Here is a 17856-nt window from a genome sequence, read left to right as displayed (position 1 = left end):
TGAGTCAGCTAAGAAATCTAGCAATTACAAATATACATAAGGCATTGTTAGAGAACAAGGGGGTAAGAAGGAAAGTGCTAACGATAGGTGACAGGTGGTGTGTCCAGATGCGTTGACAGATTGTGAATGCCGCAAAGCCTTCGCAGTGGTAAAAACAATATCTCTCAATGTCAGTCTTAATGTAACAGACTTTATCTACCTGCACCAGACCTACCGAACACCTTGTAGACTTCACAGCTAGTGGCTTGCGCAGATGTGGGCTGCACGTGGCAGACTTCCTGCAAATGACATGGACATGCCTCACAGTGGCGGCCTTTTGATGTTCTATCTCCGCAGAACTGTCACATATTACAAAATTAAAGCTAGAGGGGTCGGTGAAGTTGTGCCTTCTAAACATTGTCATAGAATGGAGGAATTGAAAAATTAGGTAATGTATGGTGGTGCTAGGACTGGTACTTCCTGAGAACAGGATTACAATTGATTGGAAAGCGCCACAGGCCTCTCAGGTGGAAGAGAGATTTACTGGAATGGGCAGTAGTTGACTCCAAATACATGATGCAAGTAAGGCGATATAATAAGTGGGAAGAGCACTTTGAGGTTTTGGAGAGGATGATCAATAGGATTATGGGACCAGATATGGAGACCCCTCAGGGATCTGTAGTTCACCACCCAGGACTGCTGGGATATGTAGATTTTTTGTTTAGTGTCTGCTAATCATTTAATTACCTGGCTGGTATTGAATGAAAAGCATGAAAGAAAAGCATAACACTTGCCACTGTCTTTAATAAAATTAGGACTTATCGACATGTTTATTGGGAAAGTCCACATTTGCGAGGTGTAAAACCTTCAAACAACTTCCGTACATCTGCAGAAAGGGAACAGGCCATAGTGCAATTTTCACTAAAGTTGGCATGGCAATAAACACAGTCTAGTAACCGCACTGGTTACTTACACCAAACAAGCTGAAAACTGTCTTACTCCTATACAGGAGAACATATTGAGCTCAGACAAAAGAATTTCCTCAGGGAGACATCATGATTGAAACCACATCTGAAAGAAGTCCCAAAATAATTACAGACTCACCCTCATGTCGTTGTCTATGCTTCACATACCATCACAACCAGCTTGAAATTAATCACATTGTAGAGACCTGCCAGCCTTTGAAGACGCATCTTCCCTGACAACAGAACTACCTGAACATTAAACCAAGAACCGTCCTGACAACATCCCAAATCTGAGGCCCAGCCTCCTCAACTCAGGCAAGACACATTCACATTCACGGTCCGACGCAAAAGAGGATAAAGGTCTACAGGTCTATTCTTCCATCCTCTCTCATTATACTAACAAACACACAGTAGAAGAAAGGGGATAGTTTAAAAATCAACAGAAAACAAATTCCTCTGGAAAGGCATTGGGTCTGGGGAATACAAGGCCCTCACCCACAAGGTGTACCATGTTTCATGATAGGCCTTTCCCATATCTTAAATGATGGCGGTCGGGGGGAGGGGCAGAATCACAAAGGTACTCTAACACTTTTGTGTGAGCCATTTTTTGGTGTTCACAAAGTTTAATTTTACTAATAGTAATTGTGTGGCTGCGGATGCTCCGCACACAAAAAGGCAGGCCTGTCTAATCTTTTAATGTGCGGGGTGCTCCACCCCGACTGAGGAGTCTCGGTAGTCATAAAATTGCTAATAGTAAAATTAAAGTTGTAGTTGATAGAGCGCGCAGGTCACCCGGCTCTGAGTTTACCAGATTTTCACGCACTCGGGCCCATGACGTGATTGAGATACAATTTTGTGAGTCGAGTGAGTTTACGCACCACTATCAGCATTTTGTATGTGTTTTCTGTAACACTATTACCATTAATTAATTAATTGTGTGCTTATATAGCGCTGGAATCACTCCCGAAGGGGTACCTCCGCGCTTCGACCGCTGCGAAACCCTTCCTGGCTTCCCTGAGAGATGGTCCCTTAATGGGTATCTCCAGGGTGAGACCAGGCATCCCCGGCGGTCTGGTGGGGCCGTTAGTGAAGATGAGGCAAGCTAGTGCCCAGAGTTGCCGAGTGTGATCACTGATCAGAGTGGGCACCGAGGCGAGAGAATTATCGAGTCCGCTGACCCTGGTCCAGAAACCTGCCGCGTCGGGAATCGAACCCTGGTCCCGGGCCGTCCTCTGCTCTCGGGTCTGCCGCCTCTAACCAGTGAGCCACACTACTTCACTGCTCTCGGGTCTGCCGCCTCTAACCAGTGAGCCACACTACTTCACATGGCACCTGACTTACCACAGGTACTTACTCTTCCTGATGGATCAGGAGCTGTTAGAGGATAGGTGACAAGATAATTCTAAACATTTATTCTTTTCATTAAATAACACTTTATAAGTCTTCAAAAGACCACAGACACCTGAAGGGTTTTAAGAGTTTTTATATAAGAAGTAAAATTCAAAGTGACAAGAGTATAAGGCAGATGCAAATCAAAACATCAATAATCAGGATTACAAGAATGATATAACTATGGATAAGGGCAAGCACCATTGAGTGCGAATGGGAAATCTATTGGGTAAGGGTACCAGGGAACATGCTATTAAATTTCAGACTTATACTAGGGACGATAAGTTTATACCACATTAGACAGTAAATTCTTTAAAAGCCTACAAGTGATTCAAACCCTAATCTTAATCTGTCTAACTTAGATCCTAAACATCAACAATGGTCATCACACTTTATTCAAGCAAAAACAGTTTAAATGTGCCCTACAGGAAGGGGAGAAAAATGGAACATACTAATAAACAGTTGCGTAGGCAATATTAGAGAGGTCAGAGAGAATATCATGGGCATAGAGGCTTTATTAAAGAGCAGGAAGGAAAGGATAGCATACGGACACCCACGGATATATTTACCTAGGACAGGAATGAGGACTAACCCTGGCCACGGGTCAGCTTCGGGAATAGTCGAGGACAAAGGACCCTCAAGGATTTAGGATGCCAGTAGGTGAGCAGGTACAGCTCACGGAAAACCAGGACAGGATACCCCTCAGGATTTGGGTCAGGACTGGGCTCACCAAAGGGCACGACCAACACCTGCAGCTTCGGATGCAACGCCTGCGCTACCCCCTCTCTGCACGGAATCCGCCAGTAACCCCGATTGGGTTCTCGAATCTCCCAGCAAAGTGCTTCGCCAGCACTCAAGACTATTTCCACCCCTTGGAGTTTGTGGAAAATTCGGACAGAGGGCTCCGCAGCTCTCTGTATCAATCACCTATAGAGTCGTGGGGTCGGTGACAGGTCAGCTATTCGGACAAGTCGGACAATTTTCCCTAACTAAACTAGGCTAGATATACTCTTTTTGGGTCCCCAGACCACCCAGCCGCGTAGCGCGGGGGGGCGGTCCGCCCCAGGCGGCACCATCTCTGAGGCGGCCGCGGTCGCGCGGCACTGGAGGCCCGTTGCGGCCGTGGCGGCCTTTATAATTTATTTGGGATTCTCTTGGGGGAGCACAGTGTCCCACATAAATTATTAAGGCGGCCATGGCCGCAACGGACCTCCAGTGCCGCGGCGGCCGCCGCCCGCATTTGCACTGTGCTTGCAGCTGCAGTGTTAAAAAAAAAACTTTCAAGCAGGTCAGGGGTGTGCAGGCTGCAGCGCGGGCATGGCCTAAGTCCCGCCCCGCGTTAGTGACGTCCTCGTCAGTCCTCCGGCTCCGACCGTTGTGGTTGTTGCTCCCCTTCCGCCCAGCCGCCCAGCCTCGCTCAGTGTCCTCCAGAGGGGCGTCAATTATTCAGTTCTCGGCTGCAGCGGCCATCCCGGTGCCGGACATCTAGTACTAGGTGAGGCTAAATTGTACGTCCAGAGCCTCCAGTGGGCGCTGCCAGGGGCCGCTTGACGGCGCCCAACCAAGTATGTGGCAACCTTCGTCGGACTCCATGACTATGGAAGTGCCTTCTCAGTGTATTCTTATCGTTGGAGTGTTTGCCATTTATTTATTGCAGAATTATCCTTGTACCTGTGTTAGTACTCTTTTGTAACATACACACGTCACTTTTCTCTTGTAACACACTGTTTGTTACCTTTCACATTTTGTTGTCTTTTGATACTTGCACAAGTGCCACCATTTCCTACGTATAATACACCTATAAAATGAGAAATAAAGTTTAAAAAGAACAACCATGGGAGAAAAGGGGGGTAGTATGTCTAGACAAGTTGAACAAGTGTCTGGTAGCAACGTTAAACACATTGTTCTGTGGGTAGAAGAGATGCCGGGGTGGCTCAAAATCCGGCTGTTTCATTAGCGCATTTTATTAAGTACCACGGAATTATTGCTTTAGTGCAAACAAATTAGGAGACATGAGTACATTTTTCTAATGTTCATTACGTGGTAGCGTACTGCTGTTGTGCTTAAAGTAATAAATCATTCCATGTGCATCAAAGGGTTTATAAAATACACCAGGATTTCTGTTTGAAGAGATGGGGAGTGGATAGAACTATGTGAGGTGCAGGTTGCAGAAGAGGAGAGAATTGTGTCTAATGTGCAAGAGGCAATTTAAAGTAGAGAATAAGAAAGGTAGAGGGAGATCATGCGCCAGTGGATGGAGAGAATGTTCAAATAGGTCTTCAGTGTTAGGTATTCAAGGTTTATCTGGAGAATTAATAATATTGGCATGATTGAAGTATCTGGTAAAGCACTCATAACGTACGAGGCACTATACCATTTTGGAATAAAACATATTATGTAGAATGACTAGCTCCCTTGTCCAGTCTCAACAGGAGTAAACAGGGAATGTGCCATTTTTCCTCCGGCCTTCATTGGGCACCCTGGCAAAGACGTCTTGAGGAGGGCAGATATGAATAAGTGATGGGGGAGCAAGGACTGTACATCCTGATACTGTTGGGCAAAAGATGTGGAGCGGGGCCTAGCCTTGAGAGGGCCTCCTGCTTTGGACAATGTCTGCCTAGCATTAAACAAGCTGTGAGTGGCAGGACAGTGGAATACAATGTGGGCAGTGAGGGAACTGGAGCTTGGTAGATTTTCTCAGTTCCTATTAGTGTCATTATACCTGCTTGAAAAGACTCTTTTGTAACATGCACAGGCCACTTTTCTCTTGTAACACACTGTTTGCTACCTCTCACATTTTGTTGGCTTTTGATACTTGCTCAAGTGCCACCATTGCCTACGTAACGTTTGTTCTTGTGCCTGAGTGCCTGACATATATTGCAGTATTATACCTCTAATTGTACTTTGTTTTCTCTTGTAACCTGCACACTTGTCACTTTTTCCTCCTGTAATGCACCGTTTTCTACCATTTGTATTTTGTTTGCTCACAATGGTCACTTTTGCCTCATGTAACTTAACGTCTGCTTTTGTAATTTGTTCACTTGCAATTTTCTCCTCATGTGTCATTACTGTTCCTATTGTGAAGCGCTCTGACGCCTTCGGGTAAAGTCCGCGCTACATACAAATGCATACATAAATAAAAATAGGAGCGGCGGTGTGACGCAGTTGACCACCCCATGCAGACTGTCAGGAGGGGCCCATATTCTCCAGTAGCTCACAGATATTCATTCATTGGCCTGGGGTTGAATAGGGACCCCACTCAAGGGTTGTGAGGCCCCTGTATGTTCGCCCCCAGGTGATGTTGTTATGCTGTTAATGCAGGGTGCTGGAACCAGTGTGCGGGGGTTCTCGACGCTGTCCATGTGCAGTCCACAGCTGTGTGGGGTTGCCTTAAAGTGCTTCAAGGTCTTCTCTGCGCTGTTTAGGGAGCTCTCGGTTGCAGTCTTAATTACCAAAGTTGCTTCCTCTAAGAATGCATATTGTCAGTGCACACCTCGGTGCTGTCCTGCCCAGCACTGTAACAATCAGAACACCCCATTCACTGTTCCCTCTGCGAAAACTGCCATTGGAGAGCATTGCACACAGAGAATGACACCATTCTCATTATTTCCTGTATTGCAGAGTCTCAGCTTTATTTATTTCAAGTGCCACCGTCCTTTCCCCCCCCCCCCTCAAGGGGCGGCAATCTGAGGGCTAGCCCCGGGCGGCACAAGCTCTAGCTACGCCCCTGAGACCACCCACAAATGTTGCAAGTGACAGGGTCCCAACTTACGATTGGTCAGGAGAGGTGGTTAGGTCATAGTCACCACCTAAAATTCTGTGTTCCCACAATTAATATTTATTTCTCAGTACCCACCCCTTACATTCCAGTTCCCAGGGTATGAGAAAGGTGTAAAACAATAGAGCACACATAAGAATATACATTTGTATCAATTTTAGGTACAGCCGAATTCTCTTCCCAGTGCATGGAAGATGTTCTCAGGCGCATCTCAGCTTCAGGAGCCAGCTGGCTTGGGCTTGCTTCTGCGCGGTTCGGCTTTTCCCTCATCACGTGACAGGGTTGTAGGAGGTTTCAAAGATGGCGCCGCTCCCCACTCCGAGGCCCCAAATACGCGGTACATGAAAAGTAAGCGAAAACAAATTAATAACACAGAAAAATAGAATACACTGTACACCATGATAATCTACTCTGAACCCCTTACTTCAGAATAACTACAGCGGTTAAAGGTTAAGCGGAAATAGATAGAAATGCAAAGCAGCATGGGCAAGCAGAAAGCGTGTTTAGAGACAAGCGGCCATTTTAGCTACAATGCGCATGAGCGAACTCTCCCTCCAAAACTGCGAGTGCGTCACATCACATGGGTATGACCGACGCATGCGCAGACTGAATTTCTGCGAAGCGGCCATTCTGTAGTATGCAAGCGGAGTTAGGATTAATAGACACATAGGCAAGCGTCTCTGGGACACTAGCGTGTACTGTAAAAGTGTAATATTAATGACAAACAGGATTGGTTAATACTATTACAAGTTAACGAGGTTCATGAGAGAGAGCAAGTCGCTTTATGTGCGAATCCTTACTCCACCAATCCCCTCTTTGATGATATTTACTATCATCACTATTAATGGAAACAGATGCCAACTTCGTTTTTCTCACATCTCACTCATTTCTATTTCAACAAATTTGTTGTTGAGCCTCTTCTCAGCATCCTTATTAGGATGGAAACTCTTGGCTTTCTTATATATCTGGTTTCCTAACTCTTCTAACTCAAGTTCGTCAATATTTCTCTTGACTCCTTTCTTATTTACTGTATACTTCTTTCTACACTTTTGACATTTGCAGCAAATTACTATTATGAACACAATCAGACTTATTCCAGCTATTGGCATCAGTATTTTCCCTACAAGGCTGCAACCTATGTTAGTAAACCAACTACCTACAGAGGAGAGACCATCAGTAAGTCTCTTCCAGGCACTATCAACCTCCAGTGGTTTGAGTTCTTTTTCCAAATTAGTCATGTTTTGCACATATTTCTTAATTTCTACACTCTTATCAGGAATGTAAGTGCAACAATGTTGCGCCTTCAACATTCTGCAGACTCCGCCCTCTTTTGCCAATAAGGTATCAGGAGCAAGGCGATTCTGTAAAACCATTGATCTGATCGCAACCATTTCAGTATTGACCAACAGGAATCCAGCAGCAGTGTCAGTTAACAACCGATCCACTACTGTAGATAATTTGCAGATACGGTGAGTATTCAGAACCACTCCCACTCCAGATATCAGTGCACTAAATATATCACCTATAATTTCTCCTACACTTTCACGTCTACTACGCACTAAACCATTAGTATTTTCATTGCTTCCAGCGGCGTTGTTCACATGGTATATTTTCGGGAAGACAATGCCAAAATAACAGCTTCCATACCAGTGATCCGGCAATTTGAAATAAGCCTTGTTTCCACATATATAATAAATTCCGGGAAACACAGGTTCTGACCCATTTTTGAAACCCCAACCTCCAATTACCTTGTAATTATGTTCGCATTCACTGGAACCGATGAATACATTGTTATAATAACTAGTCTTTTCTCTATGAAGACAGAGTTTCCCTTTTCGTTCAAAATCCAACAACAGTGCAGGATTTGCTTCGCCATTTGAGGTGCCTTCCATGTTTTCAGCCCATTTAGGAGTTTTCTGTCTCTTATCATTGGCCTTTCTTTGGAAACTCTCCCTTCCCTTTTCTGCCATTTTCAAAAACATTTTCTCTTGCTCATGTAATGAACAAGTCAAATTATCTCTTCGAGCTTCATTCAAATCTATGTCACCTATAGTCAGAAAGTATTCTCCCATGTAACGAGTCACTTCGCTTCTGACATGCACAATATTCAGGTGTCCCCGAATAGGCAGTTCAGAAAAAATCACGTCAGTGTTTGAATAGTAGTACTGTAAAGTGCTTCTATAAAATAAGCTTGCCAATATACTACAGGAAATTCCATATGTCAGGGGTAAATGGTGATAGGTCACGCCTTCAGCTACTGAAGTAGGTAGCTTCATGCAAACATAACAATCTTCTATTTCCACAGCTTCTACGTAATGCACTAAAAGATTTGCAAAGACATTTAAATGTGATCTGTTTCTCATTTTGTGAAAATGTAGTCCTTCCTCATCTGGTGCTTCTAAGTCAGGTTGTGTTTGTCTCAGGCTGACAGAATTGTCACGTTTTTCTACACTTTGTGGTGTTTCTTCAGTATGTACAACTTCTGAGTCTGGGGTCATCGGTTTAGTAGGGTACAGGTTAGTATCTTTACTTATCATGAAAGGTATAAAGACAGTTAGTCCTATCCATACTACTATAACTATTGCTACGCTGCATAAGCATATTTTACAGCAAGTTTTACAACAATTCCCTCTAGGTCTTCCATTTACATTTGAATCAGACATTTTAGCTTACAGGTGGCTTTCCAACCCCTCTTTGTTTCTTAATACAAGAGGCTTACGCAGTTGCACTTTTCAAGGTGGGTCTTCTACCTCAGAACTCTGATCCTCGATCGAATCTTGATCGCTTCTGTCACTCACTTCAGGGTCATCAATCTCTTCCAACACCAAATAGGTCCATTCAGGACTCCGATAGTTTTTATTTAGTCTTTTCACTCTGGTACTGCGTCTATTTTGCTGAGCTCCTGCTCTCTGTCTTTCACTAGCAGCTCTTTTTCGGTCTTCTATTTTCTCCTCTACTGTTTTCAATCTTAGTTTCAGTCTCTTTATGTATCGGGGTTCATTTTTCTTCTTGAGCCTTTTAGTGGTCGAGGAAACTTGACCCTCTTCGTGAACTCTTTTATTTTCGCTCTGTTGTGGCACTATTGTTTTGGCAGTGTCCTTTTCCCTTCCTGTCTGACTAGTTCCAGGTCTTTCATCAGTTTCTTCTGCCTGGTTTCTAAGCTGGCCTTGTTCAGGTATATTTTGTATTTGATTTTGGTTTTCAACTGGTTTGGACTCTGCTTCCTGAACACGTTCGTCTATTTCTATCTGTTCCTGTCCATGCACTTCGAACCCTTGATTTTCTTCCGCATGAACTTCAGCTTTAATTACTATCTGTCCCTTTTCAGTCTCTGGAGTCTTTGGAGGAGTGTCGATGACTTGGTCTGTCCCTACTTGACCTATTTCCTGATCAGGTCTGACGTGAATCTCGATAACCTGACCTTCTTCTTCTAGCCCTGTCTCGTCCTCACTATCCCACTCTCTATCTAGGTAGGAATATTTTCTGGTTCTTATTGGATCAAGAATCAGGTCGTCGGCTGGGAACCATTCGTCTTGACTGGTGCTCGGTAGTATTACGTCAGCTAGATCCGGACCCTCGTCTGGAGTCTCCTCAGCTGCACCACCTTCAGCCTCAGCCGCCTCTTCTTCGTTTACCTTCTTGGTATGGCTGGCATGAATCCACTTCGGCACGCCAGCACATTTTACAGCAGTGGTAGTTACAAGGATCACTTGCCTTGGCTTTCCCCACTTTGGTCCAAGACAACTCTTCCGGGTGTGCTTCTTCAACACCACCCAATCTCCAGGTTTCAGTTTATGGGCTGGAGTGGTTGGCCATTCGACAGCAGTCTCCCCAATCTGGTGAGAGATAGAACGCACTTGGTCACCCAGCTGCCTGCAGTATTCTAGCACCAAATCATCAGAAATACTCAGCAGTTTGTGTCCAGGTACCCATGCCTGTCGCATCACTCTTCCCATTAGTACTTCATGGGGGCTCAGGCCTGTCTTTCGGTTTGGAATACTTCTCAATCCCATCAAGACAAGGGGTAAAGCTTCTATCCAGTTCAATTTTGTAGAATTGCACATCTTGGCCAATCTTGACTTTATAGTGCCATTCACTTGTTCGACTATTCCAGAAGCCTCTGGACGATATGCACAGTGTAGCTTAGGCTCAATCTTGAATGCTGTATAGAGCTCTTTTAAGATGTCGTTGGCAAAGTGCCCACCCCTGTCTGTTTCAATTATCTCTGGAAAACCGTACCTAGGTATTAGCTCCCTTAGTAACAATTTGGCTACAGTAAGGGCATCATTTTTCTTCGCGGGGTATGCTTCCACCCACCTTGAGAATAGGCAAACTATTACTAAGACATATTTGTATCCTTTACACATAGGCAACTGAATAAAGTCTGCCTGTAGTCTGACAAAGGGACCTTCTGCCTTTCCAATTGTACTTTGCTCTACCACAGTCCTCTTTCCTGCGTTGAACTGCTGACACACCAGGCACCTCTGGCAAAGCCCATCCGCAATGTTCCTGAACTTTGAGTTATAGAACACTTGGTGAAACATTCGGCACATTGCATCCCTTCCAATATGGGCATCTCCATGAATCATCCTGGCCATTGGGGCAGCCATGCTATCTGGTAACACAGGTACACCCGTCTTATCAACCACAACACCATCTCTTTCTCTGAGCTGACATTCCTCAATCTCCCATCTTTGTTTTTCCTCCTCCTCTGCTGCTTGCTGCAACTCTCTCAGTTCCCTCCAGGTAGATACATTCTCAAACACCATAAATTGGCAGCTGTTTCCGCCTCCCCATAATTTAATTTTTAGGGACATTTTGTATCGGGCGCAATACTAGGCAATTTGGTCAGCATATCTATTTCCGGCTGTCACATCGTCATTACCGGACTTGTGAGCAGCACATTTGACTACTGCCAATTCTTTGGGCAACTGGATTGCTTCCAGTAAGGTTTGCACCACTTTTCCATTTCTGATGGGGGTACCTGAGGAAGTCATGAATTCTCTTTGTAACCATAGCTGGCCGAAGTCATGAACAACCCCGTAACCATATTGACTGTCAGTGTATACGGTTACTCGTTTATTTTTCCCTTGCTTGCAAGCTCTGGCCAATGCGATTAGCTCGGCCACTTGGGCAGACTTTATTTCACTTAGATAGGATGCTTCTAGGGTCGTTTCCAGTGTGACTACAGCATAGGCAGCACTCAACCCGCCATCCTCATGTCTCAAACAGGAGCCATCCACAAACATCACTAGGTCCTCTATGGGAAGGGCCGTTTCCTTTATATCAGGACGTGGTTTTGTGCTAAACTCAGTTAAGTCAATGCAATTATGCTTTATCTCACCCTCCACTTCTGCATTTTGGGTGAGGGGCAACAGGGTTGCAGGGTTTAAAATATTGCATCGGGAAATTATCACATTCTCTGCACCAATAAGAATTCTCTCATACTTAGTCAGTCGACTAGGAGTGAGATACTGGGTCTTGGTCCGGGTTAACAGAATCACACCTGAATGTGGAACATAAACCGTTACAGGATGTCCCATGACAATGTTTTCACTCTGTTCCAGACTCGTGCAAGTAGCAGCTACTGCCTTCAGACACCCGGGAAGCCCAGCAGCCACTGGGCCCAGAGTGGCTGAAAAGTAGGCCACTGGGCGTCTAGTCAGACCATGTTCTTGTGTTAGGACTGAGAGTGCACAATTGTCTTGTGTGTCACAGAATAATTCAAAGTTCTTGGAGTAATCAGGCATTCCCAGTGCAGGAGCAGAGCACAGACAATTTCGTAATTTTATCCAGGCTGTCATGCTTTCGTCATCCCAACTAACTGGGTCATCTACTCCTTTCTTGGTCATTTTTATCAAAGGCTTGGCCAAAACAGCAAATCCCACAATCCACTGTCTGCAGTATCCCACAACTCCTAGGAACATTCTGACTTCCTTCTGGGTTCTGGGTAATTCCATCTCTCGAATTATTCTAATTCTTTCTGAAGCAACCCTTCTGATACCTTTTTCTATCTGGTGTCCCAGATACTTCACTGAATTTTTACAGAACTGCAATTTGTCCGGGGACACTTTATGTCCTCCTTTTCCCAAATGATTCAACAGGGCAATGGTATCAGTAACACAGTCGCTTTGACTTTTAGACACCACTAGAAGGTCGTCTATGTACTGAACCAAGACAGACTCTTTTGGTAGGACTAAGGATTCAAGGCATCTTTTTAGAATCTGATTAAATATTGAGGGGCTTTCTGTGTACCCCTGAGGGACACGATTCCAGACGTAGACATGACTGTCAAACTCAAACGAGAAAATAAATTTGCTGTCTGGATGCAATGGGATGGAAAAGAATGCGTGGCACAAATCTATGACAGTGAACCATTCTGCATTCCAAGGGATCTGATACAGGATCACTGCAGGGTTTGGCACAATGGGACAACAAGGTACAACAATCTGGTTTACCTTTCGCAGGTCCTGCACTACCCTGTACTTTCCGCTAGGCTTTGTAATTCCAATTATGGGTGAATTACAAGGACTGCTCATTACTTCCTGTATTATGTTTGCCTCCAGTAATCTGTTTATTTCGAATGCAACTCCAGCTTTCACCTCTGCACTCATTTTATACTGTCTAGTTTTCGGGTAGGTAGCATTGGGTTTAATGGCTATTTTAACTGGGTCTACATTTGCCATTAACCCTACATCTCTCCCGGTGAAGTCCCACACTTCGGGTATCACCTTTTGTTGGAGTTCCTCAGGTAAGTCATGAATTGTCAGAGCTTTAACTGCTGCATCAGGCCTTAGCAACATTAATTTGTACAGGCCGTCTTCATCTGGGGTCTGAATTTTGACGCCTTTTGGTGTGCAAAAGATGGTACAGTTGATTTTGCACAACAAATCTCGTCCCAGTAGGTTTACTGGACTGGAGTCGCAGACAACAAATGTGTGCATTTCTTTGAAATTTCCTATAGAAATCTTCATTGGTTCAGTTATAGGAGTGCTAATTATCTGATTGGATATGCCCACTACTTGGATTGCTTCTCCCGAGAGGGGTAGGTTTGGAACGTCCGCTGTTCTCACAGTTGAACGGGTAGCACCAGTGTCCAACAGAAAGGTGACATCATTTCCTTCAACCTTTCCTTCAATGTATGGCCCTGTCTGGTCTACCGGTAGGGAGGCGCCAAGCACACACTCCCCTCCCTCCCCCTCAGGCCCCGTCAGTATGGTTCATCACAGAGAAATGTATCGTTTAACAGGAATTGTGAAGTTGCTGGATTTCCCTCATTCTGTCCTTCCCATACTTCAACCCTCTCATTCTGTTGAGCCTGATTCTTACAATTAGGTCTAGAAGCTCGAGGCAATGGAGGTGGATTTACCTGTTGCTGATTCTTTCGTGGCCCCTCTTTCTGCACCTGTGGATTTAAACCATTTATGGGGGCATTACCAGCCTGCAAATGTGGACACTCGTCTCTCCAGTGCCCTATCTGCCCGCACCCGTGACAGGGGAACTTCTTCTTGGCCTCTTCTTTACTCATTTTTACTCGAGGTTTCCCTCCCCCCCCAGAGTTAGTGTTTGGAGCATTACTATTCAATTTGCTTAACCGTTTCTCTTGTTGCTCGGCCAATTTTACTTGTGCCCACATCACCTTTTCCTTCAGGGCCTTCTTTTTGTTCTCCATTTCATCCTCGCAGTACTTAGCGTACTTGAGGACATCATCTATGGGCTTTCCCTGCCAACAGATTTTATTGTCTCTAATCCACTGGGATATTTCCGGTCTCAAACCCAACACGAATCGGTAAATGAAATGAGTCATATCCTTCATTTCAATATTATCGATGCCACTGTAGGTCTTGAATACCTGCAATAGTCTTTCATAATAGGAATGCACCGTTTCATTATGATCCTGGGTAGTTCTATCTATTCAGGTCCAATCTGTTTCTTTCGCTGGTACCTTTCCTTTTAAGTATTGTATGACTTGGTCATACTTTCTCATTACCTCTGGGGAAGGAGCTCCAGTTCGGGAGTCCCTTGCATATTCGTCACTGGGCCAATTAATTGCTATCTTGCAATCAGTCCATAAATCTACAGGAACTACAATGTCAAAGAACCCATCCAGGTCCTTCAGGAGACACTTTTGGACTTTCACAAATCTCTCCACCTGCCTATACCACTCCACTGGCTTCTCTCTCAATTTTGGGAAGTCATTGGTAAAAGACACAATGTCTTGTCGGGACCACGGGACATGTACATATTTCCCACCAGGCACTTCTCTCATGGGATACAGTTTTTCTGCTTGACCTACTTCTTTTAACACGTATTCAGAAGCCTTTGGTTTGACCCTACTACCTTCCTTTTTCTTTGCCCACCTGGCTTTCCATTTATCTAGATCTCTCCATTTCTGTAATATGTTCAGCAGTTCCTTTATCTGAATTTTCTTCCCCGACACATTCATGTTCTCTAAATCTTTGTCTGAGAATTCTGCTCTATAAGGTTTCTGCAATACTTTGGATCGACTTACATCAATTCCCATGTCCGCAGCAGTGTCCATTAGTTTTTCATGGAGCACTCTAGTGTTCTGTGTAAGGCTCTTGCTGATAAACAGCAACTCTTCTTCATTAAGAGTATTTAATCTGTCTAATCCCACATTTCCGGCCATTAATTCCTCCATTTCTATCCTTAGCCTGTAAATATCTAAAGGTTTGGGCTGGTAAGTTTCTCGGTCCATTTCTTTAGTCCATCTATCTAGTTCCTCTGGAGTCACCACTGTGGCACTCCGGATTCCTGATGTTGTTTCGATTAGGACTTCCCTGGCCTTAGCCTGACTCCCTGCCCGAGATTCACTGTTCCCAGGCTCTCTTATGGGCAGATCCATTAGGGAGATTACAGACTCACATTCACTCTCCTGGTCATCAACGACTAGTGGCTCTTTTCTTGGGGGTGCTGGGATTGGAGTAATGACTGGAGTTTTTGGACTAGCCTGCCTATCCCCGTAAAGGGGTATAGCAGGACCAATAGTTACAGGGATTGTCAAGGCGTCAGGACTGGGATGTATCTGAGCTATAGTCTGAATTAGATCATTTCGCTGTTTAATCAGGGCATCTCTTTCTCGTTCTTGTAAAACTCTTTCTGACTAATTATCATGCATTATTAGGGCACCAAAGAAGGGTATATATTCGGGGCAGTGGGGATGGCTGACCCTGGTCTATCCTCACTAAAAGGTCGGTGATTTGGGACTGCTGTACTAGGTCTGCAAAAGTCATCGCTATTACTGGGTCTGCTACTAGTACCAGTTACATCTGTCTCGCTAGCCCTTCTACTTCTGGGATGGTGGAAAAAAGGATTTTTCGAACTTAGGGTTCCTGATGCTTCCGCATAAGGAGGTGGATTTTTCAATAACAAATCCTCCAGATACTCATCTTCTGAATCCCCCATGGTCATTAGGTGTCGAGTTTTTTCTGTCTTTTTCCCTCCTGCTTGTTCGGTTACCCCAAGCATCGGGAACAGTCCCTCAACCATCATATTCTGTCTCCACTGCTTCATCTTTTGCTCCTTTGTCTCTCGCTGTAATTTTGGATACCATTTGCTCACTCCCTTATCCATTCGGGGTCTGTCTCGCTCTAGAGCCTCAATCTCCCATTCCTCTAAAGCTTCGTACTGCGTCAATCGAGGTCGGGGTGTAATTCATTCATTCGGGTTCTCAAGTTAAACAGGATTCTACCATTAAAAGTACCATCGAGGGGAAATGCTAGGACTCCGTCATCTTCAGTGTACTTTACCCAATTTTCTAACCACACACAAGTATGATACCCCTTGTCAAACATCATAAAGGATGCAGGAGTATTAGGAGGGGGAATGATTACACCCTCCCTGGTTCTAACTGGTTTGTCTTTCTTAAAATAATTCTTGATCTTTTCTGCAAGAGTCAGTTTTCTCTTTCCCCCGTACATATTGTAAGGTCTACCTCTTAGCATCTGCTCCTTATGAAAACCTAGGTTTTGCGGATTAGGTAAGAATTCGGGATACCACATACACCTCTCCAAACTATCCTCAAGCTCGGATTGATTAATTTTGTTTACTTATGAACTTCCAATGCTAGCGCGTCTTTCAACTTACAGAAACCAATCAGCACTGGGGTTGCAAAATCTGTCAACCAATGGGTGAGACGCGGTCTCACTCTGCGGCACTCACCCCTCCCTTACAATTCAGGCTTCGCTACACACCCACTGGCTCAACCAATACCAGCGCGGCACGGAGTGACGTCAGTGCAGCCTTGCGACCGACTCCCTCCTTCACAAGGTATCGGAAACTTTGAATTTTTCTTAAAGTGCTGATGCGAATTTTAGTTAACAACGTATAACGTTTGCCACTGTACTTGAGGGTTTTAAAAAGAAAGAGGGTTTTTCTTTTACTGCAAGTAAACCACTTTTGTCTACTTTTCATTCACTACGGATAGATCCCTTCTGCCTATCCTTTTTCATACAAGCAATAGAGAACCTGCTACTCTTTTGACTAATCCACTTCTTTCCGGGATATATACTAAGTCAATTTTCGCCAATGTCCTCCCTTGCTATCATTCAAGCTCCAAAGACCCTATTACTCCTGCCGTCTGTGACCCTTTCTAGGTGATATCACAACGAGAGTTTCACCACGGTGTTGGTAGCTAACATTTACACATCAATGAATTTATGAAAGTCCTAATTAGCGCTTCCAGTCCTGCTTAACCATGCACTAACCTCCCTCCTAGCCAGTGACCTCACAGCCAAGTGGATTCTACCTACCACCTGCTATTTTATTTCCCCGGGGATCCCCACAACATGAAAACAATCACAATTGGTTAGTAATATACTTAATATTTCATGAAATATAATAAACTTATTCTATGACATTTAAATGAAATAACAATCCTTTTTATAGCAGCAAAAATATTCAGCAGCATATTTTATTTTTCACGGTTCAACAGCAACTATCTTATCTACCTATCCTAACTAGTCCTAACCTTCCTCTGCTACCAGAAAAATACTGATAGAGCGCGCAGGTCACCCGGCTCTGAGTTTACCAGATTTTCACGCACTCGGGCACATGACGTGATTGAGATACAATTTTGTGAGTCGAGTGAGTTTACGCACCACTATCAGCATTTTGTATGTGTTTTCTGTAACACTATTACCATGGCACCTGACTTACCACAGGTACTTACTCTTCCTGATGGATCAGGAGCTGTTAGAGGATAGGTGACAAGATAATTCTAAACATTTATTCTTTTCATTAAATAACACTTTGTAAGTTTTCAAAAGACCACAGACACCTGAAGTGTTTTAAGAGTTTTTATATAAGAAGTAAAATTCAAAGTGACAAGAGTATAAGGCAGATGCAAATCAAAACATCAATAATCAGGATTACAAGAATTATATAACTATGGATAAGGGCAAGCACCATTGAGTGCGAATGGGAAATCTATTGGGTAAGGGTACCAGGGAACATGCTATTAAATTTCAGACTTATACTAGGGACGATAAGTTTATTCCACATTAGACAGTAAATTCTTTAAAAGCCTACAAGTGATTCAAACCCTAATCTTAATCTGTCTAACTTAGATCCTAAACATCAACAATGGTCATCACACTTTATTCAAGCAAAAACAGTTTAAATGTGCCCTACAGGAAGGGGAGAAAAATGGAACATACTAATAAACAGTTGCGTAGGCAATATTAGAGAGGTCAGAGAGAATATCATGGGCATAGAGGCTTTATT

The sequence above is a fragment of the Lissotriton vulgaris genome, chromosome 8 (genome assembly GCF_964263255.1).
Source record: "Lissotriton vulgaris chromosome 8, aLisVul1.2, whole genome shotgun sequence".
Classification (NCBI taxonomy): domain Eukaryota; kingdom Metazoa; phylum Chordata; class Amphibia; order Caudata; family Salamandridae; genus Lissotriton; species Lissotriton vulgaris.
The sequence above is the reverse complement of the archived record's forward strand: the minus strand, read 5'-3'. Positions refer to the sequence as shown.